This window comes from Arachis hypogaea, chromosome 16, assembly GCF_003086295.3.
Source record: "Arachis hypogaea cultivar Tifrunner chromosome 16, arahy.Tifrunner.gnm2.J5K5, whole genome shotgun sequence".
NCBI lineage: Eukaryota > Viridiplantae > Streptophyta > Magnoliopsida > Fabales > Fabaceae > Arachis > Arachis hypogaea.
In genome coordinates this window covers 68,477,205-68,499,351 of record NC_092051.1, presented here as the reverse complement: position 1 = coordinate 68,499,351, position 22,147 = coordinate 68,477,205, and the positions used below count along the sequence as shown (strand labels likewise).

General features: G+C 44.2%; 32 non-coding genes and 12 pseudogenes across 32 annotated transcripts; all 44 read right to left on the bottom strand.

The window, feature by feature from the left end:
• On the bottom strand, nucleotides 1-108 carry LOC112760945 (small nucleolar RNA R71). The gene has a single exon (XR_003181357.1). It is a non-coding gene; the product is annotated as a small nucleolar RNA R71 (small nucleolar RNA).
• A 5,482-nt stretch (nucleotides 109-5,590) lies between these two features.
• Nucleotides 5,591-5,709, bottom strand: LOC112759711 (5S ribosomal RNA; annotated as a pseudogene).
• A 179-nt stretch (nucleotides 5,710-5,888) lies between these two features.
• LOC112759613 (5S ribosomal RNA) lies at nucleotides 5,889-6,007 on the bottom strand (annotated as a pseudogene).
• A 190-nt stretch (nucleotides 6,008-6,197) lies between these two features.
• Nucleotides 6,198-6,316, bottom strand: LOC112759356 (5S ribosomal RNA). The gene has a single exon (XR_003180121.1). It is a non-coding gene; the product is annotated as a 5S ribosomal RNA (ribosomal RNA).
• A 191-nt stretch (nucleotides 6,317-6,507) lies between these two features.
• Nucleotides 6,508-6,626, bottom strand: LOC112759785 (5S ribosomal RNA). Its single transcript, XR_003180296.1, has one exon. It is a non-coding gene; the product is annotated as a 5S ribosomal RNA (ribosomal RNA).
• Nucleotides 6,627-6,805: 179 nt separating this feature from the next.
• On the bottom strand, nucleotides 6,806-6,924 carry LOC112759405 (5S ribosomal RNA). The gene has a single exon (XR_003180162.1). It is a non-coding gene; the product is annotated as a 5S ribosomal RNA (ribosomal RNA).
• A 179-nt stretch (nucleotides 6,925-7,103) lies between these two features.
• On the bottom strand, nucleotides 7,104-7,222 carry LOC112759487 (5S ribosomal RNA). The gene has a single exon (XR_003180228.1). It is a non-coding gene; the product is annotated as a 5S ribosomal RNA (ribosomal RNA).
• Nucleotides 7,223-7,403: 181 nt separating this feature from the next.
• Nucleotides 7,404-7,522, bottom strand: LOC112761581 (5S ribosomal RNA). The gene has a single exon (XR_003181969.1). It is a non-coding gene; the product is annotated as a 5S ribosomal RNA (ribosomal RNA).
• Nucleotides 7,523-7,708: 186 nt separating this feature from the next.
• Nucleotides 7,709-7,827, bottom strand: LOC112762138 (5S ribosomal RNA). Its single transcript, XR_003182490.1, has one exon. It is a non-coding gene; the product is annotated as a 5S ribosomal RNA (ribosomal RNA).
• A 198-nt stretch (nucleotides 7,828-8,025) lies between these two features.
• LOC112759583 (5S ribosomal RNA) lies at nucleotides 8,026-8,144 on the bottom strand (annotated as a pseudogene).
• Nucleotides 8,145-8,322: 178 nt separating this feature from the next.
• LOC112759284 (5S ribosomal RNA) lies at nucleotides 8,323-8,441 on the bottom strand. Its single transcript, XR_003180057.1, has one exon. It is a non-coding gene; the product is annotated as a 5S ribosomal RNA (ribosomal RNA).
• Nucleotides 8,442-8,620: 179 nt separating this feature from the next.
• Nucleotides 8,621-8,739, bottom strand: LOC112759754 (5S ribosomal RNA; annotated as a pseudogene).
• Nucleotides 8,740-8,921: 182 nt separating this feature from the next.
• LOC112759742 (5S ribosomal RNA) lies at nucleotides 8,922-9,040 on the bottom strand (annotated as a pseudogene).
• A 198-nt stretch (nucleotides 9,041-9,238) lies between these two features.
• On the bottom strand, nucleotides 9,239-9,357 carry LOC112759353 (5S ribosomal RNA). The gene has a single exon (XR_003180119.1). It is a non-coding gene; the product is annotated as a 5S ribosomal RNA (ribosomal RNA).
• A 182-nt stretch (nucleotides 9,358-9,539) lies between these two features.
• Nucleotides 9,540-9,657, bottom strand: LOC112759771 (5S ribosomal RNA; annotated as a pseudogene).
• Nucleotides 9,658-9,850: 193 nt separating this feature from the next.
• LOC112759704 (5S ribosomal RNA) lies at nucleotides 9,851-9,969 on the bottom strand (annotated as a pseudogene).
• A 190-nt stretch (nucleotides 9,970-10,159) lies between these two features.
• On the bottom strand, nucleotides 10,160-10,278 carry LOC112761498 (5S ribosomal RNA). Its single transcript, XR_003181892.1, has one exon. It is a non-coding gene; the product is annotated as a 5S ribosomal RNA (ribosomal RNA).
• Nucleotides 10,279-10,458: 180 nt separating this feature from the next.
• LOC112762296 (5S ribosomal RNA) lies at nucleotides 10,459-10,577 on the bottom strand. The gene has a single exon (XR_003182636.1). It is a non-coding gene; the product is annotated as a 5S ribosomal RNA (ribosomal RNA).
• Nucleotides 10,578-10,766: 189 nt separating this feature from the next.
• LOC112759703 (5S ribosomal RNA) lies at nucleotides 10,767-10,885 on the bottom strand. Its single transcript, XR_003180288.1, has one exon. It is a non-coding gene; the product is annotated as a 5S ribosomal RNA (ribosomal RNA).
• Nucleotides 10,886-11,080: 195 nt separating this feature from the next.
• LOC112759477 (5S ribosomal RNA) lies at nucleotides 11,081-11,199 on the bottom strand. Its single transcript, XR_003180220.1, has one exon. It is a non-coding gene; the product is annotated as a 5S ribosomal RNA (ribosomal RNA).
• Nucleotides 11,200-11,384: 185 nt separating this feature from the next.
• On the bottom strand, nucleotides 11,385-11,503 carry LOC112760760 (5S ribosomal RNA). The gene has a single exon (XR_003181184.1). It is a non-coding gene; the product is annotated as a 5S ribosomal RNA (ribosomal RNA).
• A 181-nt stretch (nucleotides 11,504-11,684) lies between these two features.
• Nucleotides 11,685-11,803, bottom strand: LOC112762119 (5S ribosomal RNA). The gene has a single exon (XR_003182472.1). It is a non-coding gene; the product is annotated as a 5S ribosomal RNA (ribosomal RNA).
• A 182-nt stretch (nucleotides 11,804-11,985) lies between these two features.
• On the bottom strand, nucleotides 11,986-12,104 carry LOC112759324 (5S ribosomal RNA). The gene has a single exon (XR_003180095.1). It is a non-coding gene; the product is annotated as a 5S ribosomal RNA (ribosomal RNA).
• Nucleotides 12,105-12,285: 181 nt separating this feature from the next.
• Nucleotides 12,286-12,404, bottom strand: LOC112762313 (5S ribosomal RNA). Its single transcript, XR_003182653.1, has one exon. It is a non-coding gene; the product is annotated as a 5S ribosomal RNA (ribosomal RNA).
• A 188-nt stretch (nucleotides 12,405-12,592) lies between these two features.
• LOC112762104 (5S ribosomal RNA) lies at nucleotides 12,593-12,711 on the bottom strand. The gene has a single exon (XR_003182458.1). It is a non-coding gene; the product is annotated as a 5S ribosomal RNA (ribosomal RNA).
• Nucleotides 12,712-12,891: 180 nt separating this feature from the next.
• LOC112762160 (5S ribosomal RNA) lies at nucleotides 12,892-13,010 on the bottom strand. The gene has a single exon (XR_003182510.1). It is a non-coding gene; the product is annotated as a 5S ribosomal RNA (ribosomal RNA).
• Nucleotides 13,011-13,206: 196 nt separating this feature from the next.
• On the bottom strand, nucleotides 13,207-13,325 carry LOC112762277 (5S ribosomal RNA). The gene has a single exon (XR_003182619.1). It is a non-coding gene; the product is annotated as a 5S ribosomal RNA (ribosomal RNA).
• A 182-nt stretch (nucleotides 13,326-13,507) lies between these two features.
• LOC112762145 (5S ribosomal RNA) lies at nucleotides 13,508-13,626 on the bottom strand. The gene has a single exon (XR_003182496.1). It is a non-coding gene; the product is annotated as a 5S ribosomal RNA (ribosomal RNA).
• A 183-nt stretch (nucleotides 13,627-13,809) lies between these two features.
• On the bottom strand, nucleotides 13,810-13,928 carry LOC112762310 (5S ribosomal RNA). The gene has a single exon (XR_003182650.1). It is a non-coding gene; the product is annotated as a 5S ribosomal RNA (ribosomal RNA).
• A 190-nt stretch (nucleotides 13,929-14,118) lies between these two features.
• On the bottom strand, nucleotides 14,119-14,237 carry LOC112759365 (5S ribosomal RNA). The gene has a single exon (XR_003180130.1). It is a non-coding gene; the product is annotated as a 5S ribosomal RNA (ribosomal RNA).
• Nucleotides 14,238-14,418: 181 nt separating this feature from the next.
• LOC112759777 (5S ribosomal RNA) lies at nucleotides 14,419-14,537 on the bottom strand (annotated as a pseudogene).
• Nucleotides 14,538-14,719: 182 nt separating this feature from the next.
• Nucleotides 14,720-14,838, bottom strand: LOC112759249 (5S ribosomal RNA). The gene has a single exon (XR_003180028.1). It is a non-coding gene; the product is annotated as a 5S ribosomal RNA (ribosomal RNA).
• A 196-nt stretch (nucleotides 14,839-15,034) lies between these two features.
• Nucleotides 15,035-15,153, bottom strand: LOC112762169 (5S ribosomal RNA). The gene has a single exon (XR_003182519.1). It is a non-coding gene; the product is annotated as a 5S ribosomal RNA (ribosomal RNA).
• A 182-nt stretch (nucleotides 15,154-15,335) lies between these two features.
• On the bottom strand, nucleotides 15,336-15,454 carry LOC112762100 (5S ribosomal RNA). Its single transcript, XR_003182454.1, has one exon. It is a non-coding gene; the product is annotated as a 5S ribosomal RNA (ribosomal RNA).
• Nucleotides 15,455-15,605: 151 nt separating this feature from the next.
• Nucleotides 15,606-15,724, bottom strand: LOC112759671 (5S ribosomal RNA; annotated as a pseudogene).
• Nucleotides 15,725-15,906: 182 nt separating this feature from the next.
• On the bottom strand, nucleotides 15,907-16,025 carry LOC112759685 (5S ribosomal RNA; annotated as a pseudogene).
• Nucleotides 16,026-16,220: 195 nt separating this feature from the next.
• LOC112759895 (5S ribosomal RNA) lies at nucleotides 16,221-16,339 on the bottom strand. The gene has a single exon (XR_003180360.1). It is a non-coding gene; the product is annotated as a 5S ribosomal RNA (ribosomal RNA).
• A 182-nt stretch (nucleotides 16,340-16,521) lies between these two features.
• On the bottom strand, nucleotides 16,522-16,640 carry LOC112759530 (5S ribosomal RNA). The gene has a single exon (XR_003180265.1). It is a non-coding gene; the product is annotated as a 5S ribosomal RNA (ribosomal RNA).
• Nucleotides 16,641-16,823: 183 nt separating this feature from the next.
• On the bottom strand, nucleotides 16,824-16,942 carry LOC112759791 (5S ribosomal RNA; annotated as a pseudogene).
• A 182-nt stretch (nucleotides 16,943-17,124) lies between these two features.
• On the bottom strand, nucleotides 17,125-17,242 carry LOC112759258 (5S ribosomal RNA). The gene has a single exon (XR_003180037.1). It is a non-coding gene; the product is annotated as a 5S ribosomal RNA (ribosomal RNA).
• A 197-nt stretch (nucleotides 17,243-17,439) lies between these two features.
• LOC112762148 (5S ribosomal RNA) lies at nucleotides 17,440-17,558 on the bottom strand. Its single transcript, XR_003182499.1, has one exon. It is a non-coding gene; the product is annotated as a 5S ribosomal RNA (ribosomal RNA).
• Nucleotides 17,559-17,739: 181 nt separating this feature from the next.
• Nucleotides 17,740-17,858, bottom strand: LOC112762238 (5S ribosomal RNA). Its single transcript, XR_003182584.1, has one exon. It is a non-coding gene; the product is annotated as a 5S ribosomal RNA (ribosomal RNA).
• Nucleotides 17,859-18,050: 192 nt separating this feature from the next.
• LOC112759338 (5S ribosomal RNA) lies at nucleotides 18,051-18,169 on the bottom strand. Its single transcript, XR_003180107.1, has one exon. It is a non-coding gene; the product is annotated as a 5S ribosomal RNA (ribosomal RNA).
• Nucleotides 18,170-20,672: 2,503 nt separating this feature from the next.
• LOC112759560 (5S ribosomal RNA) lies at nucleotides 20,673-20,791 on the bottom strand (annotated as a pseudogene).
• Nucleotides 20,792-22,147: the final 1,356 nt, after the last annotated feature.

Sequence of the window (22,147 nt, the reverse complement as noted above, 5' to 3'; positions counted from 1 at the left end):
AAGCTTAGAGCTGATGTTCAAACCTTCAGACAGAAAGAAGGTGAATCCCTCTATGAAGCTTGGGAAAGATACAAACAGTTGACCAAAAAGTGTCCTTCTGACATGCTTTCAGAATGGACCATCCTGGATATATTCTATGATGGTTTATCTGAGCTATCAAAGATGTCACTGGACACTTCTGCAGGTGGATCCATTCACCTAAAGAAAACGCCTGCAGAAGCTCAAGAACTCATTGACATGGTTGCTAATAACCAGTTCATGTACACTTCTGAAAGGAATCCTGTGAGTAATGGGACACCTATGAAGAAGGGAGTTCTTGAAGTTGATACTCTGAATGCCATATTGGCTCAGAATAAAATATTGACTCAGCAAGTCAATATGATCTCTCAGAGTCTGCATGGAATGCAAGCTGCATCCAACAGTACTCAAGAGGCTTCTCCTGAAGAAGAAGCTTATGATCCTGAGAACCCTGCAATAGCAGAGGTAAATTACTTAGGTGAACCTTATGGAAACACCTATAACTCAACATGGAGAAATCATCCAAATTTCTCATGGAAGGATCAAAAGCCCCAACAAGGCTTTAATAATGGTGGAAGAAACAGGTTTAGCAATAGCAAGCCTTTTCCATCATCAACTCAGCAAAAGACAGAGAACTCTGAACAAAATGCTTCTAATTTAGCAAATCTAGTCTCTGATCTATCTAAGGCCACTGTAAGTTTCATGAATGAAACAAGGTCTTCCATTAGAAATCTGGAAGCACAAGTGGGCCAGCTGAGTAAAAGGATCACTGAAATCCCTCCTAGTACTCTCCCAAGCAATACAGAAGAGAACCCAAAAGGAGAGTGCAAGGCCATTGACATAAGCGCCATGGCCGAACCTGTGAGGAGAGGAGAGGACGTGAATCCTAAGGAGGAAGACCCCCTGGGACGTCCAGTGGTCAATAAGGAGCTTCCCTCTGAGGAACCAAAGGAATCTGAGACTCTTCTAGAGACCATAGAGATTCCATTGAACCTCCTTATGCCCTTCATGAGCTCTGATGAGTATTCCTCTTCTGAAGAGAATGAGGATGTTACTGAAGAGCAAACTACCAAGTTTCTTGGTGCAATCATGAAGCTGAATGCCAAATTATTTGGCATTGATACTTGGGAAGTTGAACTTCCCTTGTTCATCAATGAACTAAGTGATCTGGATCAACTGACATTGCCTCAGAAGAGACAGGATCCTGGAAAGTTCATAATACCCTGCACCATAGGCACCATGATCTTTAAAGCTCTGTGTGACCTTGGTTCAGGGATAAACCTCATGCCCCTCTCTGTAATAGAGAAACTGGGAATCTATGGGGTGCAAGCTGCTAGAATCTCATTAGAGATGGCAGACAGCTCAAGAAAACAGGCTTATGGACAAGTAGAGGACGTGTTAGTAAAGGTTGAAGGCCTTTACATCCCTGCTGATTTCATAGTCCTGGAAACTGGAAAGGAAGAGGATGAATCCATCATCCTAGGAAGACCTTTCCTGGCCACAGCAAGAGCTGTGATTGATGTTGACAGAGGTGAAATATTCCTTCAATGGAATGAGAACTCCCTTGTGTTTAAAACTCAAGGATCTCCCTCTGCAACCATGAAGAGGAAGCATGAAAAGCTTCTCTCAAAGCAGAGTCAACCAGAGCCCCCACAGTCAAACTCTAAGTTTGGTGTTGGGAGGCCACAACCAAACTCTAAGTTTGGTGTTGAATTCCCATATCCAAACTCTAAGTTTGGTGTTGGAGAGTCTCAACAAAGCTCTGCACATCTGTGAGGCTCCATGAGAGCCTACTGTCAAGCTATTGACATTAAAGAAGCACTTGTTGGGAGGCAACCCAATGTTTATCTAATCCTTATTTTTATTGTTTTTCATGTTTTCTTAGGTTCATGATCATGTGGAGTCACAAAATAAATATAAAAATTGAAAACGGAATCAAAAACAGCAGAAGAAAAATCACATCCTGGAGGAGCATCTGTCTGGCGTTCAAACGCCAGAACAGAGCATAGTTCTGGGCGTTGGCGTTGAACGCCCAGAATGGGAGCATCCTGGCGCTGAACGCCCAGAACAAGCATGGTTCTGGCGTTCAACGCCAGAAATGGCAGCAAAGGGGCGTTGAACGCCCAAAATGGGCACCAACCTGGCGCTGAACGCCCAGAGTTGTGTGCAAGGGCATTTTACATGCCTAAATTGGTGCAGGGATGTAAATGCCTTGACACCTCAGGATCTGTGGACCCCACAGGATCATCTCAGGATCTGTGGACCCCATAGGATCCCCACCTACCTCATCATCTCTCTTTCCATTCATGATCATCCCTTCTTTTTTTCCATTTACCATTCACATCCATACACCCACTACCTTCAAAAATTCAACATCTCTCTCCCACCCAATCCCACCCATATGGCCGAATACACACTCCCATCCATCTCCTCCATATCTTCTTCTTATTCTTCTATTCTTTCTTTTTTTGCTCGAGGGCGAGCAACATTCTAAGTTTGGTGTGGTAAAAGCATAGCTTTTTTGTTTTTTTTCCATAACCATTGATGGCACTTAAGGCTAGAGAAACCTCTAGAAAGAGGAAAGGGAAGACAAAAGCTTCCATCAAGGGTCTATAGCTCAGTGGTAGAACATTTGACTGCAAATCAAGAGATCCCTGAGATACCTCAAGGGATAAATTTTCTTCCACACAATTATTGGAAGCAACTAAGGGTGGAACATCAAGAGCACTCCATCATCCTTCATGAAATCAGAGAAGATCTAAAAGCACTGAAGGAGGAGCAACAAAGGCAAGGAAGAGACATAGAAGAGCTCAAGGACATCATTGATTCCTCAAGAAGGAAATGCCACCATCACTAAGGTGGATTCATTCCTTGTTCTTAATTCTTCTGCTTTTCGTTTTCTATGTTATGTGCTTATCTATGTTTGTGTCTTCATTACATGATCATTAGTAGTTAGTAACTTTGTCTTAAAGTTATAAATGTCCTATGAATCCATCACCTCTCTTAAATGAAAAATGTTTTAATTCAAAAGAATAAGAAGTACATGAGTTTCGAATTTATCCTTGAACTTAGTTTAATTATATTGATGTGGTGACAATGCTTCTTGTTTTCTGAATGTATGCTTGAACAGTGCATATGTCTTTCGAAGTGGTTGTTTAAGAATGTTAAATATGTTGGCTCTTGAAAGAATGATGACTAGGAGACATGTTATTTGATAATCTGAAAAATCATAAAAATGATTCTTGAAGCAAGAAAAAGCAGCAAAGAACAAAGCTTGCAGAAAAAAAAAATAAAAAATAGGCGAAAAAAAAAATATAGAAAGAAAAAGAAAAAGCAAGCAGAAAAAGCCAAAGCTCTTAAAACCAAGAGGCAAGAGCAAAAAGCCAATAACCCTTAAAACCAAAAGGCAAGGGAAATAAAAAGGATCCCAAGGCTTTCAGCATCAGTGGATAGGAGGGCCTAAAGGAATAAAATCCTGGTCTAAGCGGCTAAACCAAGCTGTCCCTAACCATGTGCTTGTGGCATGTAGGTGTCAAGTGAAAACTTGAGACTGAGCGGTTAAAGTCAAGGTCCAAAGCAAAAAAAAAAAAAAAGAGTGTGCTTAAGAACCCTGGACACCTCTAATTGGGGACTTTAGCAAAGCTGAGTCACAATCTGAAAAGGTTCACCCAATTATGTGTCTGTGGCATTTATGTATCCGGTAGTAATACTGGAAAACAAAGTGCTTAGGGCCACGGCCAAGACTCATGAAATAGCTGTGTTCAAGAATCATCATACTAAACTAGGAAAATCAATAACACTATCTGAACTCTGAGTTCCTATAGATGCCAATCATTCTGAACCCAATGGATAAAGTGAGATGCCAAAACTATTCAAGAGGCAAAAAGCTATAAGTCCCGCTCATATGATTGAAGCTCTGTTTCATTGATAGTTTGGAATTTATAGTATATTCTCTTCTTTTTATCCTATTTGATTTTCAGTTGCTTGGGGACAAGCAACAATTTAAGTTTGGTGTTGTGATGAGCGGATAATTTATACGCTTTTTGACATTGTTTTTAGTATGTTTTTAGTAGGATCTAGTTACTTTTAGGGATGTTTTTAATAGATTTTGTGTTAAATTCACATTTCTGGACTTTACTATGAGTTTGTGTGTTTTTCTGTGATTTCAGGTATTTTCTGGCTGAAATTGAGGGACTTGAGCAGAAATCAGATTCAGAGGTTGAAGAAGGACTGCTGATGCTGTTGGATTCTGACCTCCCTGCACTCAAAGTGGATTTTCTGGAGCTACAGAACTTGAAATGGCGCGCTTCCAATTGCGTTGGAAAGTAGACATCCAGGGTTTTCCAGCAATGTATAATAGTCCATACTTTGACCAAGAATAGACGACGTAGACTGGCGTTCAACGCCAGCTCTCTGACCAAATCTGGCGTCCAGCGCCAGAAAAGGATTCAAAACCAGAGTTGAACGCCCAAACTGGCACAAATACTGGCGTTCAACTCCACAAATGGCCTCTGCACGTGCAACACTTAGGCTCAGCCCAAACACACACCAAGTGGGCCCCGGAAGTGGATTTATTCATCAATTACTTACTCATGTAAACCCTAGTGACTAGTTTATTATAAATAGGACCTCTTACTATTGTATTAGACGTCTTTTTGACCATCTTTGGATTACCTTATGATCCTTTGATCACGTTTTAGGGGGCTGGCCATCTCGGCCATGCCTGGACCTTCACTTATGTATTTTCATACGGTAGAGTTTCTACACTCCATAGATTAAGGTGTGGAGCTCTGTTGTTCCTCAAAGATTAATGCAAAGTACTTCTGTTTTCTATTCAATTCTTCTTATTTCGCTTCTAAGATATCCATTCGCACCCAAGAACGTGATGAAGGTGATGATTATGTGTGACGCTCATCATCCTTCTCCTTTATGAACGCGTGCCTGACAAACACTTCTGTTCTACATGAATTAAGCTAGAATGAGTATCTCTTAGATCTCCTAACCAGAATCTTTGTGGCGTAAGCTAGAATGATGGCGGCATTCAAGAGAATCCGGAAGGTCTAAACCTTGTCTGTGGTATTCTGAGTAGGATTCAATGATTGAATGACTGTGACGAGCTTCAAACTCGCGAGTGCTGGGCGTTAGTGACAGACGCAAAAGGAGGGTGAATCCTATTCCAGCATGATCGGGAACCGACAGATGAATAGCCGTGCCGTGACAGGGTGCGTGAGCATATTATTCACTGAGAGGAGGGGATGTAGCCACTGACAACGGTGATGCCCTTGCATAAAGCCAGCCATGGAAAGGAGTAAGACTGATTGGATGAAGATAGCAGGAAAGCATAGGTTCAGAGGAACGAAAAGTATCTCCATTCACTTATCTGAAATTCCTACCAATGATTTACATAAGTACCTCTATCCCTATCTTATTATATAATATTCGAAAACACCATTATCACTTTATATCTACCTGACTGAGATTTACAAGGTGACCATAGCTTGCTTCATACCAACAATCTCCGTGGGATTCGACCCTTACTCACGTAAGGTATTACTTGGACGACCCAGTGCACTTGCTTCATACCAACAATCTCCCAGGAGGTCACCCATCCTGGTACTACTCTCGCCCAAGCACGCTTAACTGCGGAGTTCTGATGGGATCCGGTGCATTAGTGCTAGTATGATTGCACCTATTAAAGTATGCACACAAAATTATCATAAGCATGTGTCGCGACATAGGGTAAGTCGAGTTGCGATGCCCTACGGACCCGTGGGAGCTTACCGGAAAATAGGTCATTAAGGCTCGCTTTAGCTAAACTATTCAAGATAGCGTCGTTTAAAGAACGAGGGTAAGAACGACGTAAAAAAAAACATGTGCAACACGATGACTTCCCAGGAGGTCACCCATTTTAGTACTACTCTCGCCCAAGCACGCTTAACTGCAGAGTCCTGTTAGGATCCGGTGCAGTAGTGCCGGTATAATCGCACCTATTAAAGTATACGCACACAATTATCATAAGCTTGTGTCGCGACGTAGGGTAAGTCGAGCTGCGAAGCCCTGTGGGACCGTGGGAGCTTGCTGGAAATCAGGTCATTAAGGCTCGCTTTAGCTAAAGTATTCAAGATAGTGTCATTTAAAGAATGAGGGTAAGCACGATGTAAAAAAAAAAAAAAGAAAAAGAGGTGCAACACGAGGACTTCCAAGGAGGTCACCCATCCTAGTACTACTCTCGCCCAAGTAAGCTTAACTGCGGATTTCTGATGGAATCCGGTGCATTAGTGCTAGCATGATCGCACCTATTAAAGTATGCGCACACAATTATCATAAGCATGTCCTGCGGCGTAGGGTAAGTCGAGCTGCGAAGCCCTGCGGGGCCTGTGCGAGCTTGTCGAAAATCAGGTCATTGAGGCTCGCTTTAGCTAAAATATTCAAGGTAGCGTCGTTTAAAGAACGAGGGTAAGTACGATGTAAAAAAAAAAAAAAGAAAAAAAGGTGCATCACGAGGACTTCCCAGGAGGTCACCCATCCTAGTACTACTCTCGCCCAAGCACGCTTAACTGCGGAGTTCTGATGGGATCCGGTGCATTAGTGCTGGTATGATCGCACCTATTAAAATATGCGCACACAATTATCATAATCATGTCTTGCGACGTAGTGTAAGTCGAGTTGCGAAGCCCTGTGGGGCCCATACGAGCTTGTCGAAAATCAGGTCATTGAGGCTCGCTTTATCTAAACTATTTAAGATAGCGTCATTTGAAGAACGAGGGTAAACATGATGTAAAAAAAAATGTTGCATCACAAGGACTTCCCAGGAGGTCACCCATCTTAGTACTACTCTCGCTCAAGCACGCTTAACTGCAGAGTTCTAATGGGATCCGGTGCATGAGTGCTGGTATGATCACACCTGTTAAAGTATGCGCACACAATTATCATAAGCATGTCTCGCGACGAAGGGTAAGTCGAGCTGCGAAGCCCTGCGGAGCCCGTGCGAGCTTGCCGAAAATCAGGTCATTGAGGGTCGCTTTAGCTAAACAATTCAAGATAGCGACATTTAAAGAACGAGGGTAAACAAGATGTAAAAAAAAACGTTGCATCACAAGGACTTCCCAGGAGATCATCCATCTTAGTACTACTCTCGCTCAAGCACGCTTAACTGCGGAGTTCTAATGGGATCCGGTGCATGAGTGCTGGTATGATCGCACCTATTAAAGTATGCGCACACAATTATCATAAGCATGTCTCGCGACGTAGGGTAAGTCGAGCTGGGAAGCCCTGCGGAGCCCGTGCGAGCTTGTCGAAAATTAGGTCATTGAGGGTCGCTTTAGCTAAACTATTCAAGATAGGGTCGTTTAAAGAACGAGGGTAAGAACAACGTAAAAAAAAAAGAGGTGCAACATGAGGACTTCCCAGGAGGTCACCCATCCTAGTACTACTCTCGCCCAAGCACGCTTAACTGTGGAGTTCTGATGGGATCCGGTGCATTATTGCTGGTATGATCGCACCTATTAAAATACACGCACATAATTATCATAAGAATGTCTCGCGATGTAGGGTAAGTCGAGCTGCGAATCCTTGCGGGGCCCGTGCGAGCTTGCCTTAAATCAGGTCATTGAGACTCGCTTTAGCTAAACTATTCAAGATAGCGTCGTTTAAAGAACAAGGGTAAGCACGACGTAAAATAAAAAAAAAAGAGGTGCAACACGAGGACTTCCCAGGAGGTCACCCATCCTAGTACAACTCTCGCCCAAGCACGCTTAACTGCAGAGTTCTGTTGGGATCCGGTGCAACAGTGTTGGTATGATCGCACCTATTAAAGTATGCACACACAATTATCATAAGCATGTCTCGCGACGTAGGGTAAGTCGAGCTTTGAAACCCTGCGGGGCCCGTGTCAGCTTGCCGAAAATCACGTCATTAAGGCTCGCTTTAGCTAAACAATTCAAGATAGCGTCGTTTAAAGAACGAGGGTAAGCACGACGTTAAAAAAAAAGAAAAAAAAAGAAAAAAGAGGTGCAACACGAGGACTTCCTAGGAGGTCACCCATCCTAATACTACTCTCGCCGAAGCACGCTTAAATGCGGAGTTCTGATGGGATCCGGTGCATTAATGCTGTTACAATCGCACCTATTAAAGTATGCGCACACAATTATCATAATCATGTCTTACGACGTAGTGTAAGTCGAGCTACGAAGCCCTGTGGGGCCCGTACGAGCTTGTCGAAAATCAGGTCATTGAGGCTCGCTTTATCTAAACTATTCAAGATAGCGTCGTTTGAAGAACGAGGGTAAACACGATGTAAAAAAAATGTTGCATCACAAGGACTTCCCAGGAGGTCACCCATCTTAGTACTACTCTCGCTCAAGCACGCTTAACTGCGGAGTTCTAATGGGATCCGGTGCATGAGTGCTGGTATGATCACACCTATTAAAGTATGCGCACACAATTATCATAAGCATGTCTCGCGACGTAGGGTAAGTCGAGCTGCGAAGCCCTGCGGAGCCCGTGCGAGCTTGCCGAAAATCAGGTCATTGAGGGTCGCTTTAGCTAAACAATTCAAGATAGCGTCGTTTAAAGAACGAGGGTAAACACGATGTAAAAAAAAACGTTGCATCACAAGGACTTCCCAGGAGATCATCCATCTTAGTACTACTCTCGCTCAAGCACGCTTAACTGCGGAGTTCTAATGGGATCCGGTGCATGAGTGTTGGTATGATCATACCTATTAAAGTATGTGCACACAATTATCATAAGCATGTCTCGCGACGTAGGGTAAGTTGAGCTGCGAAGCCCTGCGGAGCCCGTGCGAGCTTGCCGAAAATTAGGTCATTGAGGGTCGCTTTAGCTAAACTATTCAAGATAGGGTCGTTTAAAGAACGAGGGTAAGAACAACGTAAAAAAAAAAAGAGGTGCGACTCGAGGACTTCCCAGGAGGTCACCCATCCTAGTACAACTCTCCCCCAAGCACGCCTAACTGCAGAGTTCTGTTGGGATCGGGTGCAACAGTGTTGGGTTGATCGCACCTATTAAAGTATGCACACACAATTATCATAAGCCTGTCTCGCGACGTAGGGTAAGTCGAGATGCGAAACCCTACGGGGCCCGTGCGAGCTTGCCGAAAATCACGTTATTAAGGCTCGCTTTAGCTAAACAATTCAAGATAGCGTCGTTTAAAGAACGAGGGTAAGCACGACGTTAAAAAAAAGAAAAAAAAAAGAAAAAAGAGGTGCAACACGAGGACTTCTCAGGAGGTCACCCATCCTAATACTACTCTCGTCGAAGCACGCTTAAATGCGGAGTTCTGATGGGATCCGGTGCATTAGTGCTGTTATGATCGCACCTATTAAAGTATGCGCACACAATTATCATAATCATGTCTAGCGACATAGGGTAAGTTGAGCTGCGAAACCCTGCGGGGCCCGTGCGAGCTTGTTGAAAATCAGGTCATTGAGGCTCGCTTTAGCTAAACAATTCAAGATAGCGTCGTTTAAACAACGAGGGTAAGCATGACGTAAAAAAAAAAAACGTTGCGTCACAAGGACTTCCCAGGAGGTCACCCATCCTAGTACTACTCTCGCTCAAGCACGCTTAACCGCGGAGTTCTAATGGGATCTGGTGATGAGTGCTGGTATGATGACACCTATTAAAGTATGCGCACACAATTATCATAAGCATGTCTTGCGACGTAGGGTAAGTCGAGCTGCGAAGCCCTGCGGGGCCCGTGCGAGCTTGCCGAAAATCAGGTCATTGAAGCTCGCTTTAGCTAAACTATTCAAGATAGCGTCGTTTAAAGAACGAGGGTAAGAACGACGTAAAAAAATAGAAAAAGAAAAAAGAGGTGCAACACGAGGACTTCACAAGAGGTCACCCATCCAAGTACTACTATCTCCTAAGCACGCTGAACTGTGGAGTTCTGATGGGATCCGGTGCATTAGTGCTGGTATGATCGCCTCTGTTAAAGTATGCGCACACAATTATCATAATCATGTCTTGCGACGTAGGGTAAGTTGAGCTGCGAAACCCTGCGGGGACCGTGCGAGCTTGTAAAAAATTAGGTCATTGAGGCTCGCTGTAGCTAAACAATTCAAGATAGCGTCGATTAAAGAACAAGGGTAAGCACGACTTAAAAAAAAGAAAAAGAAAAGAGGTGCAACACGAGGACTTCTGAGGAGGTCACCCATCCTAGTACTACTCTCGCCCAAGCACGCTTAACGGCGGAGTTTTGATGGGATCCGGTGCATTAGTGCTGGTATGATCGCACCTATCAAAGTATGCGCACAAAATTATCATAAGCATGTGTCGCGACATAGGGTAAGTCTAGCTGCGAAACCCTATGGGCCCGTGGGAGCTTGCCGAAAATCAGGTCATTAAGGCTCGCTTTAGCTAAACTATTCAAGATAGCGTCGTTTAAAGAACGAGGGTAAGAACGACGCAAAAAAAAAGCAGCTGCAACACGAGGACTTCCCAGGAGGTCACCCATTTTAGTACTACTATCGCCCAAGCACGCTTAACTGCGGAGTTCTGTTGGGATCCGGTGCAATAGTGCTGGTATGATCGCACCTATTAAAGTATGCGCACACAATTATCATAAGCTTGTGTCGCGACGTAGGGTAAGTCGAGCTGCGAAGCCCTACGCGCCCGTGGGAGCTTGCCGAAAATCAGGTCATTAAGGCTTGCTTTAGCTAAAATATTCAAGATAGCGTCGTTTAAAGAGTGAGGGTAAGCACGATGTAAAAAAAAAAAAGGAAAAAGAGGTGCAACACGAGGACTTTCCAGGAGGTCACCCATCCTAGTACTACTCTCGCCCATGCACGCTTAACTGCGGAGTTCTGATGGGATCCGGTGCATTCGTGCTGGTATGATCGCACCTATTAAAGTATGCGTACACAATTATCATAAGCATGTCTCGTGGCGTAGGGTAAGTCGAGCTGCAAAGCCTTGCGGGGCCCGTGCGAGCTTGCAGAAAATCAGGTCAATGAGGCTCGCTTTAGCTAAACTATTCAAGATAGCGTCGTTTAAATAACGAGGGTAGGGACGACGTAAAAAAAATAAAAAAAAGAAAAAAGAGGTGCAACACGAGGACTTCCCAGGAGGTCACCCATCATAATACTACTCTCCCCGAAGAACGCTTAACTGAGGAGTTCTGATGGGATCCGGTGCATTAGTGCTGGTATGATCGCACCTATTAAAGTATGCGCACAGAATTATCATAATCATGTCTTGCGACATAGGGTAAGTTGAGCTGCGAAACCCTGCGGGGTCCCGTGTGAACTTGTCGAAAATAAGGTCATTGAGGCTCGCTTTAGCTAAACAATTCAAGATAGCGTCGTTTAAAGAACGAGTGTAAGCACGACGTAAAAGAAAAAAAAGAGGTGCAACACGAGCACTTCCCAGGAGGTCACCCATCCTAGTACTACTCTCGCCCAAGCACGCTTAACTGCAGAGTTCTGATAGGATCCGGTGCATTAGTGCTGGTATGATCACACCTATTAAAGTATGCGCACATAATTATCATAAGCATGTCTCGCGACATAGGGTAAGTCGAGCTGCAAAGCCTTGCGGGGCCCGTGCGAGCTTGTCAAAAATCAGGTCAATGAGGCTCGCTTTTGCTAAACTATTCAAGATAGCGTCATTTAAAGAACTAGGGTAAGAACGATGTAAAAAAAAAAGAAGTGCAACACGAGGACTTCCTAGGAGGTAACCCATCCTAGTACGACTCTCACCCAAGCACGCTTAACTGCAGAGTTCTGATGGGATCCGGTGCATTAGTGCTGGTATGATCGCACCTATTAAAGTATGCGCACACAATTATCATAATCATGTCTTGCGACATAGGGTAAGTTGAGCTGCGAAACCCTGCGGGGCCCGTGTGAACTTATCGAAAATGAGGTCATTGAGGCTCGCTTTAGCTAAACAATTCAAGATAACGTCGTTTAAAGAACAAGGGTAAGCACGACGTAAAAAAAAAAAGAGGTTCAACACGAGGACTTCCCAGGAGGTCACCCATCTTAGTACTACTCTCCCCCAAGCACGCTTAACTGCGGAGTTCTAATGGGATCCGATGCATTAGTGCTGGTGTGATCACACCTATTAAAGTATGCGCATACAATTATCATAAGCATGTCTCGCGACGTAGGGTAAGTCGAGCTGCAAAGCCTTGCGGGGCCCGTGCGAACTTGCAGAAAGTCAGGTCAATGAGGCTCGCTTTAGCTAAACAATTCAAGATAGCGTCGTTTAAAGAACGAGGGTAAGAACGACGTAAAAAAAAAAGAAGTGCAACACGAGGACTTCCTAGGAGGTAATCCATCCTAGTACTACTCTCACTCAAGCACGCTTAACTGCAGAGTTCTGATGGGATCCGGTGCATTAGTGCTGGTATGATCGCACCTATTAAAGTATGCGCACAAAATTATCATAAGCATGTGTCGCGACGTAGGGTAAATCGAGCTGCGAAACCCTGCAGGGCCCGTGCGAGCTTGCCGAAAATCAGGTCATTAATGCTCGCTTTAGCTAAACAATTCAAGATAGCGTCGTTTAAAGAACGAGGGTAAGCACGACGTAAAAAAAAAAGAAAAAAGAGGTGCAACACGAGGACTTCCCAGGAGGTCACCCATCTTAATACTACTCTCGCCGAAGAACGCTTAACTACGGAGTTCTGATGGGATCCGGTGCATTAGTGCTGGTATGGTCGCACCTATTAAAGTATGCGCACGAAATTATCATAATCATGTCCTGCAACATAGGGTAAGTTGAGCTGCGAAACCCTGCGGGGCCCGTGCGAACTTGTCAAAAATCAGGTCATTGAGGCTCGCTTTAGCTAAACAATTCAAGATAGCGTCGTTTAAAGAACGAGGGTAAGCACGGCGTAAAAAAAAAGAAGTGCAACACGAGGACTTCCTAGGAGGTAACCCATCCTAGTACTACTCTCACCCAAGCACGCTTAACTGCAGAGTTCTGATGGGATCCGGTGCATTACTGCTGGTATGATCGCACCTATTAAAGTATGCGCACAAAATTATCATAAGCATGTGTCGCGACGTAGGGTAAATCGAGCTGTGAAACCCTGCGGGGCCCGTGCGAGCTTGCCCAAAATCAGGTCATGAAGGCTCGATTTAGCTAAACAATTCAAGATAGCGTCGTTTAAAGAACGAGGGTAAGCACGACGTAAAAAAAAAAAAAAAAAAGAAAAAAGAGGTGCAACACAAGGACTTCCCAGGAGGTCACCCATCCTAATACTACTCTCGCCGAAGAACGCTTAACTGCGGAGTTCTGATGGGATCCGGTGTATAAGTGCTGGTATGATCACACCTATTAAAGTATGCGCACACAATTATCATAATCATGTCTTGCGACATAGGGTAAGTTGAGCTGCGAAACCCTGCGGGGCCAGTGCGAACTTGTCGAAAATCAGGTCATTGAGGCTCGCTTTAGCTAAACAATTCAAGATAGCGTCGTGTAAAGAATGAGAGTAAGCACGACGTAAAAAAAAAAAGTGGTGCAACACGAGGAATTCCCAGGAGGTCACCCATCCTAGTACTACTCTCGCCCAAGCACGCTTAACTGCGGAGTTCTAATGGTATCCGATGCATTAGTGCTGGTATGATCACACCTATTAAAGTATGCGGACACAATTATCATAAGCATGTCTCGCGACGTAGGGTAAGTCGGGCTGCAAAGCCTTGCGGGGCCCGTGCGAGCTTGCAGAAAATCAGGTCAAAGAGGCTCGCTTTTGCTAAACTATTCAAGATAGCGTCGTTTAAAGAACGAGGGTAAGAACGACGTAAAAAAAAAAGAGAAGTGCAACACGAGGACTTCCTAGGAGGTAACCCATCCTAGTACAACTCTCACCCTAGCACGCTTAACTGCAGAGTTTTGATGGGATCCGGTGCATTAGTGCTGGTATGATCGCACCTATTAAAGTATGCGCACAAAATTATGATAAGCATGTGTCGCGACGTAGGGTAAATCGAGCTGCGAAACCCTGCGGGGCCCGTGCGAGCATGCCGAAAATCAGGTCATTAAGTCTCGCTTTAGCTAAACAATTCAAGATAGCGTCGTTTAAAGAACGAGGGTATGCACGACGTAAGAAAAAGAAAAAAAAAAGAGGTGCAACACGAGGACTTCCTAGGAGGTCACCTATCCTAATACTACTCTCACCGAAGAACGCTTAACTGCGGAGTTCTGATGGGATCCGGTGCATTAGTGCTGGTATGATCGCACCTATTAAAGTATGCGCGCACAATTATCATAATCATGTCTTGCGATATAGGGTAAGTCAAGCTGCAAAGCCCTGCGGGGCCCATACGAGCTTGTCGAAAATAAGGTCATTGAGGCGCGCTTTAGCTAAACTATTCAAGATAGAGTCATTTAAAGAACGAGGGTAAGCACGACGTAAAAAAAAAAACGTTGCATCATAAAGACTTCCCAGGAGGTCACCCATCTTAGTACTACTCTCGCTCAAGCATGCTTAACTACGGAGTTCTAATGGGATCCGGTGCATGAGTGCTAGTATGATCTCACCTATTAAAGTATGCGCACACAATTATCATAAGTACGTCTCGCGACGTAGGGTAAGTCAAGCTGCGAAGCCCTGCGGAGCCCGTGCGAGCTTGTCGAAAATCAGGTCATTGAGGCTCGCTTTAGCTAAACTATTCAAGATTGCGTCGTTTAAAGAACGAGGGTAAGCACGACGTAAAAAAAAAAAGAGGTGCAACACGAGGACTTCCTTGGAGGTAACCCATCCTAGTACTCCTCTCATCCAAGCACGCTTAACTGCGGAGTTCTGATGGGATCCAGTGCATTAGTGCTGGTATGATAGCACCTATTAAAGTATGCGCACACAATTATCATAAGCATGTCTCGCGACGTAGGGTAAGTTGAGCTGCGAAACCCTGCGGGGCCCGTGCAAACTTGCCGAAAATCAGGTCATTAAGGCTTGCTTTAGCTAAATAATTCAAGATAGCGTGTTTAAAGAACGAGGGTAAGCTCGACGTAAAAAAAAAAGAAAAAAAAGAAAAAAGAGGTGCAACAGGAGGACTTTCCAGGAGGTCACCCATCCTAGTACTACTCTCGCCAAAGCACGCTTAACTGCGGAGTTCTGATGGGATCCGGTGCATTAGTGCTGGTATGATCGCACCTATTAAAGTATGCGCACACAATTATCATAATCATATCTTGCGACGTAGGGTAAGTTGAGCTGCGAAATCCTGTGGGGCCCGTGCGAGCTTGTCGAAAATCAGGTCATTGAGGCTCGCTTTAGCTAAACAATTCAAGATAGCATCGTTTAAAGAACGAGGGTAAGCAGGACCTAAAAAAAAAAAGAGGTGCAACACGAGGACTTCCCAGGAGGACACCCATCCTTGTACTACTCTCGCCCAAGCACGCTTAACTGCGGAGTTCTGATGGGATCAGGTGCATTAGTGCTGGTATGATCGCATCTATTAAAGTATGCGCACACAATTATGATAAGCATGCCCCGCGACGTAGGGTATGTCGCGCTGCGAAGCCTTGCGTGGCCCGTACGAGCTTGTCAAACTATTCATGATAGCGTCGTTTAAAGAACGAGGGTAAGCATGACGTAAAAAAAAATAACGTTGCATCACGAGGACTTCCCAGGAGGTCACCCATCCTAGTACTACTCTCGCTCAAGCACGCTTAAATGCGGAGTTCTAATGGGATCCGGTGCATGAGTGCTGGTATGATAATAGCTATTAAAGTATGCGCACACAATTATCATAAGCATGTCTTGCAACGTAGGGTAAGTCGAGCTGCGAAGCCCTGCGGGGCACGTGCGAGCTTGTCGAAAATAAGGTCATTTAGGCTCACCTTAGCTAAACTATTCAAGATAGCGTCGTTTAAAGAACGAGGGTAAGAACGACGTAAAAAAGAAAAGAGGTGCAACCCGAGGACATCCCAAGAGGTCACCCATCCTAGTACAACTCTCGCTCAAGCACGCTTAACTGCAGAGTTCTGTTGGGATTCGGTGCAATAGTGCTGGTATGATCGCACCGATTAAAGTATGCGCACACAATTATCATAAGCATATCTCGCGACGTAGGGTAAGTCGAGCTGCGAAGCCCTGCGGGGCCCGTGCGAGCTTGCCGAAAATCAGGTCATGAAGGCTCGCTTTAGCTAAACAATTTAAGATAGCGTCGTTTAAAGAATCAGGGTAAGCACGACGTAAAAAAAATAAAAAAAAGAAAAAAGAGGTGCAACACGAGGACTTCCCAGGAGGTCACCCATCCTAGTACTACTCTTGCCCAAGCACGCTTAACTGCAGAGTTCTGATGGGATCCGGTGCATTAGTGCTGGTATGATCGCACCTATTAATGTATAAGCACACAATTATCATAATCATGTCTTGTGACGTAGTGTAAGTTGAGCTGCGAAACCCTGCGGGCCCCGTGCGAGATTGTCGAAAATCAGGTCATTGAGGCACGCTTTAGCTAAACAATTCAAGATAGCGTTGTTTAAAGAACGAGGGTAAGCACGACGTAAAAAAAAAAAGAGGTGCAACATGAGGACTTCCCAGGAGGACACCCATCCTAGTACTACGCTCGCCCAAGGACGCTTAACTGCGGAGTTTTGATGGGATCTGGTGCATTACTGCTGGTATGATCGCACCTATTAAAGTATACACACACAATTATCATAAGCATGTCTCGCGACGTAGGGTAAGTCTAGCTGCGAAGCCCTGCGGGGCCCGTACGAGCTTGTCAAAAATCAGGTCATTGAAGCTCACTTTAGCTAAACTATTCAAGATAGCGTCGTTTAAAGAAAGAGGGTAAGCACGACGTAAAAAAAAAAAAACGTTACATCACGAGGACTTCCCTGGAGGTCACCCATCCTAGTAATACTCTCGCTTGAGCACGCTTAACTGCGGAGTTCTAATGGGATTCGGTGCACGAGTGCTGGTATGATCACACCTATTAAAGTATACGCACACAATTATCATAAGCATGTCTCGCGACGTAGGGTAAGTCGAGCTGCGAAGCCCTGCGGGGCACGTGCGAGCTTTTTGAAAATCAGGTCATTGAGGCTCACTTTAGCTAAACTATTCAAGATAGCGTCGTTTAAAGAACGAGGGTAAGAATGACGTAAAAAAGAAAAGAGGTGTAACCCGAGGACTTCCCAGGGGTCACCCATCCTAGTACAACTCTCGCCCAAGCACGCTTAACTACAGAGTTCTGTTGGGATCCGGTGCAACAGTGCTGGTATGATCACACCTATTAAAGTATGCGCACACAATTATCATAAGCATGTCTCGCGACGTAGGGTAAGTCGAGCTGCGAAGTCCTGCGGTGCCTGTGCGAGCTTGCCGAAAATCAGGTCATTAAAGCTCACTTTAGCTAAACAATTCAAGATAGCGTCGTTTAAAGAACGAGGGTAAGCACGATGTAAAAAAAAAGAAAAAAAAAGAAAAAAGAGGTGCAACACGAGGACTTCACAGGAGGTCACCCATCATAGTACTACTCTCGCCTAAGCACGCTTAACGGCGGAGTTTTGATGGGATCCGGTGCATTAGTGCTGGTATGATCGCACCTATTAAAGTATGCGCACACAATTATCATAAGCATGTGTCGCGACATAGGGTAAGCGAGCTGCGAAGCCCTACGGGCCCGTGGGAGCTTAATGGAAATCAGGTCATTAAGGCTCGCTTTAGCCAAACCATTCAAGATAGCGTCGTTTAAAGAACGAGGGTAAGAACGACGTAAAAAAAAAAAACAGGTGCAACACGAGGACTTCCCAGGAAGTCACCCATTTTAGTACTACTCTCGCCCAAGCACGCTTAACTGCGGAGTTCTGTTGGGATCCTGTGCAATAGTGCTGGTATGATCGCACCTATTAAAGTATGTGCACACAATTATCATAAGCTTGTGTCGCGACGTAGGGTAGGTCGAGCTGCGATGCCCTGTGGGCCCGTGGAAGCTTGCCGGAAATCATGTTATTAAGGCTCGCTTTAGCTAAAGTATTCAAGATAGCGTCGTTTAAAGAATGATGGTAAGCACGATGTAAAAAAAAAAAGAAAAGAAAAAGAGGTGCAACACAAGGACTTCCCAGGAGGTCACCCATCCTAGTACTACTCCCGCCCAAGCACGCTTAACTGCGGAGTTCTGATGGGGTCCGATGCATTAGTGATGGTATGATCGTATCTATTTAAGTATGCGCACACTTGATGTGAATATTTGTGGAAAAACGAATTTTCAAAATACCCAAATCAACCGGCAAGTGCACCGGGTCGCATCAAGTAATAAAACTCACGTGAGTGAGGTCGATCCCACGAGGATTGATGGATCAAGCAACTTTAGTGGGTGATTAGTTTAGTCAAGCTAACATTTAAGCGAGATTGGGTGAAACTTAAAGCAACAGAATGTAAATGACAAGGAATTATAAAGTGCAGAAAGTAAATTGCATTGAAACTTAAAGAGCAAGAAATGTAAATTGCAAGAATCTTAAATTGCAAGAAATGTAAATTGCATAAAATTAAAAGGGAGTGGGTGCTGGAAATTAAAAGAAAGCAGTAGATCAAGTAACTGGAAAGTTAAATTGCAAGAAGAATAAAGGAAATTAGGTACTGGGATTCATGAAATCAAACACGGAAGTGTAAATAACAATCAAACAGAGAAGTAAAAGATGCAGCAGGTTCAACAGATTTGGAAAATCACTTTAAAATCAAAACAGAGAGCAGCTTGGCTCAATTTCAAAATCTCAATGAGAAATTGAAGATCTCAGGGGCTCAATGAGACTAGAAAACAAGTCTAGATCTCAAGTCCTTCCTTGATCCAATAAAGAACAATTTGCAAAAGAAATGAAGATGAAAGCAGTAAACAGAGTGTTGATTCAAATCCTTAATTCACTGAACTTTTGTAGAAGAAGAACAAGAGAAATCTCAAAGTGAGAATGAAACAGAATTCCTTCAATTCTCAACCCAAGATTCAAAACAAAGAGAAAAACTAAAGAGAGAGAGCTCTCTAATGCTAATGCTCCCTCGAGGAGCCAACCTTCAATGCTCTCTAATGGAGCTAACCTTCTATTCTCTCTATTCCGGCCCCCTTTCTAAAATGAAAATGATGCCTTTTTATAGGATTTTACAAACATGACAAATGAAAATGAAATTGAAAAGCAAATTACAAAGAAAATGAAATTCCTAATCAAATTGTTTCTTGTGCCTTTGAGTGATGATAATGGGCTTTGCGTGCTTTGGATTTGGGTTGAAGATGGCCTCTGTTGATTGCACTTGGATTTGGAGAGAAACCCATTGTGAATTGGGACATAAAGCACAAAAGCTTGAGTCAAAGTTTGAGGCAAACTTTTGCTCAAGCTTTTTATATCAGCCACCCCCTTTTGCTGATATCCACGTTTGAGCTAAAGTTTGAGGTCAAACTTTTAGCCAAACGTGGATCCCCTTGTGTGCATGTGTGGGGTGCTACTTTGTCCTCTTGTCAACATTGCCAATTTCAAGCCAACTATAGACTATTATATATGGTTGGAAAGCTCTGAATGTCAGCTTTCTAACCCAATTAGAATCACCTCAATTGGACATCTACAACTCAAGTTATGCTCATTTGAAGAGGACAGGATCGCTGGCTTTGGTGTGCAGCGTTTGAGGAAAAGTTTGCCTCAAACGTGGTCGAAAACGCCAGTTCTGATGCCTCAAACGCATTGTCCACCCCATACTATTATATATTGTTGGAAAGCCCTAAATTTCTACTTTCCAATGCCGTTGGAAGCACATCATTTGGAGCTCTACAGCTCGAGTTATACTCCGTCGAAAGTGCAGAGGTCAGTTGGCCTCACTGCAGGTTGCTATCATGTTCGTTTATGCACATTGCGGGGCAGTTTTCTCCCTTAATTTTAGTGTTCATCATGCAGTGCCATATATGCTTGGAAAGCTCTCGATTCCTACTTTCCATTGCTTTTTGAATCACCTCATTTGGAGCTCTGTAGCTCAAGTTATTCTTGTTGGAAGTATACCCCTTTAGGCTGTTGTGGTGTGTGGCGCCAACGTTTGCCAAAAAGCTTGAGGCAAACGTTGGCGCAAGCTTTTCTCCTCCAGGGTGTCGTTTTTGTGATGCCAACGTTTGCCAAAAAGTTTGAGGCAAACGTTGGCTCAATCTTTTTCCTCCAGGGTGTTTTCAATTCTTCCAAAAGTTTGAGCTAAAGTTTGAGGCAAACTTTGGCTCAAACTTTTTTCCTCTCTTGCTCCTAGCCATTCCTTCTTCCTTCAACCTTCTTCAAAACTCTTTTCACCTATCATCAATCAACCAAACACATCAAAGCTATGCTCAAAATCATGAGTTTTTTATTCTTTCATAATATATGACAATTATAGCATAAAATCTCATGAAATTGCATTAATTCATCCATGGTTGATTGAATCAAAGGAAATATGAAATTCTGCCCAATTGGCTTAGTTAAGGCTCAAGAAAGTGCATAAAACCTATTGAAAACAAAGGAAAAAAGCATAGAAAAATATGACATGGTGACATGTCATCAACACTATTATCATAAGCATGTGTCACGACGTAGGGTAAGTCGAGCTTCGAAGCCCTGCGGGCCCATGGGAGCCTGCCGGAAATCAGGTCATTAAGGCTCGCTTTAGCTAAATTATTCAAGATAGCGTTGTTTAAAGAACGACGTAAAAAAAAAAAAAAAAAGAGGTGCAGCACGAGGACTTCCCAGAAGGTCACCCATCCTAGCACTACTCTCGCCCAAGCACGCTTAATTGCGAAATTCTGATGGGATCTGGTGCATTAGTGATGGTATGATCGCACCTATTAAAGTATGCACACACAATTATCATAAGCATGTCTCGCGACGTAGGGTAAGTCGAGCTGCGAAGCCCTGCGGGGCCCGTGCGAACTTGTCGAAAATCAGGTCATTGAGGCTCGTTTTAGCTAAACTATCCAAGATAGCGTGATTTAAAGAACGAGGGTGTTCATACCCTGGATCGAGCTGTCCGACCCGGGATGATAGCGACAAAGCGACCGACCTCCGCGGGTCAGATTATCCGACCTCTTTTTAAAGAGCTCGGTCAATTCGACAGGAAAGCCCAGTAAAGGGCCCAAACAGAGGAACACGATCCAAATCCAAAGGCAACCCAAGCCTACAGAGATAAAGGCGGTTCCCTTGAAGATAAGATGACCTCACTCAAAAATAAGATAAGATAAGATAACTAACTTATCTTATCTAAAAAGGTCACTCTACACCATTATAAATACACTGGAGCACCCAGTTATAACTCATACTCTGATTCTACTAAAAAAACCTGTTTAATACCCATGCTAACTTAAGCATCGGAGTCTCTTGCAGATACCCCCCACCCTCCGGTGACTAAGGATCAGCAGTGCAGCCAGTCCAACAAGTCGGACACGACAGCTCCGGCCACCACCCATCAGCCGGACACGTCATCGCCGACCAGTATAGAAGATCTCGTCCAAGATCGACTTACAGTTTCAGGTAAACCTCGGAACATTGGCACCGTTGCCGGGGAACTTGGAAGTCATCCCATCACCATGGCAGATGATCACGACAACGACCATGATTCAGATCTAGAGGATAGAACACCGCATAAAAACGCGGACACTACGCTAAAAGATACTCCGGAATCCAACAGGGACAAAAATTCATCAAATCCGGGAGTTATAGAAGCACTTCACGATCGTTTAAAGCAACTTGAAAAAGAAACCCATCATCAACGGGAAGCCGGGAAGGATCTACAGAGAGAAGTAAGGCGACGTCGAGAATTAGAAGATAAACTTCTAAAACTCGAAGCCGATCTCAAAGCCAAAGCTACTCGATCCACCCCTGAGGATAGCCCACGCAAAGATCAAGATCCATTCACTAGGGAAATTATGAAGACCAAAATTCCTAAGAACTTCAAACTTCCAAACATGACCTTGTACGATGGCACTACAGACCCCAACCATCACCTCAGCAATTTCAGAAGTAGAATGTACCTCACCGACACCTTAGATGCAGTCCGTTGCAAAGCTTTTCCAACAACTCTCACAAAGATAGCAATCAGATGGTTCGACAGCCTACCTCCAAAGTCCATCTCAAGCTTTGATGATCCAGCCAAAAAGTTCCTGGCCAGATTCTCCATCCAAAAAGACAAAGCTAAGTACGCCCC